The sequence below is a fragment of the Corvus brachyrhynchos genome, unplaced genomic scaffold (genome assembly GCF_000691975.1).
Source record: "Corvus brachyrhynchos isolate BGI_N302 unplaced genomic scaffold, ASM69197v1 scaffold114, whole genome shotgun sequence".
Lineage (NCBI taxonomy): Eukaryota > Metazoa > Chordata > Aves > Passeriformes > Corvidae > Corvus > Corvus brachyrhynchos.
Genome location: NW_008238337.1, coordinates 8,458,185 through 8,462,238, shown reverse-complemented (window position 1 = coordinate 8,462,238; position 4,054 = coordinate 8,458,185). Strand labels below are relative to the sequence as shown.

General features: G+C 43.2%; 1 long non-coding RNA gene across 1 annotated transcript; it reads right to left on the bottom strand.

Annotated features, from left to right (window-relative positions):
• Positions 1 to 352: 352 nt before the first annotated feature.
• LOC108446882 lies at positions 353 to 4,048 on the bottom strand. The gene is made up of 2 exons (XR_001862225.1): positions 3,795 to 4,048; positions 353 to 713 (listed from the first exon to the last, which is right to left on the bottom strand). It is a non-coding gene; the product is annotated as an uncharacterized LOC108446882 (long non-coding RNA).
• Between the last annotated feature and the right edge of the window lie 6 nt (positions 4,049 to 4,054).

The window sequence follows — 4,054 nt, the reverse complement described above, 5'->3', positions numbered from 1 at the left end:
GCCCCCCCCGCCCCCCCCGCCCCGGGAACAGCCGCGGGTGCGGGGCACGGTCGAGGAGCCCGGCGGGCCGCGCTCGTCGGGCAGAGGCATGAGCTTTGTTTCGCGGAGGTTATTGGGATTAGAACCTCGGCCTCTTTGTGCTGTGCTTTGCTTCGTACCACACTGGTTTTCGGGGTAGGATCAGGCACAGAAGCAGCAAGTACTGCTATGTATCTCCTCCCATCCTTTGGTGGGTGTTTACATCAGTATGTAATATAGACACCCTTCAAACGTCTCAGAACTCATACTATTTTAAAAAAGAGCCATGATGGGTTTCTCTGGTTTCAATCATTGCTTGTGTTTTAAACGCGAGGCCGTTTTGAATCCTGTGTGATAGCATCAAAAATATGCCCATTACTCACAACCTGAGTCACCAGAATAGCACGATTATTTGACACAAATAACATCTCTGTACAATTACTCGCCTATCTAATAACGCTCAGCATTTCACAACTTTTCCCTTAACTTGGTGGGCACATGGAATTATTTTTTCCTGCTGTGGCTTTCTTCTCTCCATGAAGAATAACCCTCAAAAGAAAAGACCCTATAAGCAATATTGCACTACTACCCTGATCACAAAAGCAGAGGCAATATTGATAGGGTCTCATCCTTAAGGTTAGGAAGCTGGATAATGTGTCTTGCAGCAGGTGACTGGAGGGAGCTTCATTCCATGCCTGCAAATGGGGAAGGGGTAAAAAGTTAGAAAGCAGTGCACTGCCCCTATGGATCACAGCACTATGTGCTCCTGGGAGAGTGGGGATGCAGGAATAGAGTAAATCTCTGACCCACAGAATCCATGCATGGGTGCTACACCTTTCTCCCAGGACACATTTAACTCCAGTATGGATTTTTTTCCAAGTTTCTATACCTCCATCCCCAGTTCTCACTTTCTTCTGTGTAAAATTCTCTCCTTTATTAATAGCCTCAGTCAATTAGCTGCCTAGCTGTCAGAGGCTGGGAAGTGCTATTTATTTGATTAACTGATAGATGTATTTTGAGCCTCTTAGTAACAGGCATCAAGCCCTCAGAGAATTTCCTTTCCAGGACTGTCCTACTTGGAGAGCCCAGTGTTTTAAATATCCCTCCCTTCATTGGAAATCACGGGATTAAGTACACACCAAAAATTAGAAAGCAAAACAGGATCTCCAGGGCTGGCTCTCCAGCACTAACTTCACATTTATGCACACAGGTTAAACAGTGTTTGGAGACGCACGAGTGTTTTGCCCTAGCTTGTTTTGTTTGGCTTTTTCTTCTCTTCCCCCTCCCCAGCACCTTTTCTGTCCAAGGCTGGAAGGCACAATCTTCAGCTGGGGCTGGCTTAGTGTTGAACACACTAACAGCCACAGAAATTATTCCCAGGGAAGGGCTGAGACACCTCCAGCTTCAGGGCTGCTTTGCCAACTAGACTCTTCCTCTGCACTCTGGCTCCCAATTAACCTGCCCCAGCGCATTTGTCACGTAGGAACACTTGAGAGTCCAGAGGAAGGGGAAGGAAATTTCATTCCCAGGCCATCCCAAAGCAGGTCATGATTTTGACACATTAAGCTTCTCTTTTCTCACTCTGCTTTCCAGTGCATTAAATAGGAGTGTAATGAAGGGACAATCCCCTAATTCATGGATTCCTGGCTAATTTATCCATGCCACATTGATCTGGTCTTTGCCATTAGAGGTCCCTGGCTTTTGGCATGCTGGTGTGAGGCAGCCCTGCATCCTCTTTGATGCTGCCTGACTTGCCAAAGAAAAAGGAACTGGGCAAGCTCCATTCAGTGTTTGGTTTTTTCCTAATGCCCAATAAACAAAATCTCTAATCTGTCCCAATCCCTCCTTCTTCCCATCCTTTGTGATGCTTGTGGAAGAAAGCAGGGATCTTTTTTCTGCATTATTTATTTATATTAAATCTTTGCTCACTCAAATTAAAAGGCTATATTCACAGAGATTGCTGAAAGCAGCTCAGAATTGAGTTTTATCAAACTTCTATATTCTCGTTACCTTGGTAAAACCTCAGGTTTAATCCTGCCACTGCTTCTCAACAATCCCTGCAACCTAGACATCCAGTTGGACTGAGAACATAAAAAATGATGCAACTAGGCTCAGCCTTACCTTTCCATCTATTCTCGTCCAGTCTATTTTGTTTATTGTTTACCATGTCTTTTCCACTCTTCAGCCTCGATGTTATCTCAAACAAGACTTAGACATAATACACACAATTTAACTTCTCCAGTGGCCCAAGAGGCAAACCCACTGGCAAGTTTACAGTGGAAACACACAATCTGCACATGAAGTGATGTTACTGATGCATGGAGAGTGTGGGGGAAAGCACAATTTGACGACTTCCTTACAACTTAAATACTTCAGTAGTTGCAGAAGCTACAACTGGCAGGGGAGGGTAAGGGATGTAATTAGAAACATCAGCCACAAGTTCCAAGCAAAGGCAATTAAGTTACTTTATGTTTCTGGATCTGTGCTGAGAGCCTAGATGTGTCTCAAAAACGTCCTTATCTCTAAGTGGTGTATTGGCACAGGCCTCCCCACACATTGCCTTTTTTGGTTGGTTGGTTTTTGTTTGGTTTTTTTTAACAAAACAGGAAAAATAAAGACTGAATCAGCCTCCAGTAGTATTCCAATAGCATTCCACCTAGTTTGCAAATGATATGCAAAGCCTGGGTTGCACTATGTCCTATAGCAGGGAGACTCTGGAATGTATATGGGGGTTATTTTAAAATAAACGTTTAAACACGAGATTATGAAATGCATGCTATTTATACACTGTGAGGCTCAGCATCTCTAGATATGTTTAGAAACCTCTCTTGCCTTTAATCACAGTTATAGAAACTAAATGGAAATGTCACCCAGACTAGTATGGAAATAACACTTTATATGTTGCTCAATAATGGAAGCTCTTTTTTTGGCAGTGCGTGTGAGGGAATCCACAGTAGTGGAGCCTTTGCTATGTGTTTAAGTCCCCTTCTTCTGGTCTTAGGAGACAAATAGACTGAAGTGTCCTCACGATGAAGCCTTGGGATAAATAAAGTAGTGAGCTGAGTCTCTGGAGCTGAGAGGCCTGTGCTCTTCATGAGATCAGACCTTGCCTTCCCTGGTTTAGCTTAGGGAGCCATTTCTCCTTCCCTTTGTTGCTATTTTGCTTGTTTGTTTCTCTTGTGGTTAAAGATGCCACTCAGGGCAAGCGGTTTTTTTAAATTTTCATCTCAGTTACAATCTCACAAAACATAGAACGGCACAGTCCAGCCTTGTTTTCCCAGTCACAGCGAGTCCTCTAGCCAGACGAAAGGAGACCATTTAAAAGCCATCTTGCAATTAAATACCTTCTATAGTCTACAATATTTTCTGCAGCGGAATTGACACTATTACCAAAGGTCAAAGCAAACACTTTGGAAACAGCTGTAGGCTGAAAGTTGATTTAGAGTTTTCCATCCTATTTAATAATTTTATCATTGTTTTAAAACTGGGAAGTGTTGCCTTTTTAATTCTTTTTTTTTTTTTTCTTTTTTTTTTTTTCTTTTTTTTTTAAGAGAGAGAAAATTCTTAGCATTCCAGTCCTGGCTCCTTAAGTCTATCTAGCAAGTTTGTACAAATCTGTCCAGAGAAAAAGGGGATTCTTGCTTCCATGCAAGAGTCAACTTGTCCAGGTGTGAGACTCCAGAGAGTAAGGGTTGATAATCCTCTCTGAAAACATCACCTTCCCAAGTGTGTTTCACCCACCAAGCTCAGGGATTCTGTCACCCACAGACACTTACCAATATGTTCCCCTTCTCCTGAAATCAGGAGGGATTACACTCCAGAATGTCCTGCCATTTGATTCTTGCTTATAATATTTAGTTTGTGGGTTTCAATAACCCTTTTCTCAGCAGCAATATTTCCTCGGCTGGCAGAACCCAGATCTGCGTCAGTGAGCTCCATTAAAAGGAATGACAGAGCTCCTTAAACAGCCCAGACTTTGTAACCCCACAATACGGCTTTTCTGCATGGTGTTTACCAGCGCTCTGCTGTCTGATGG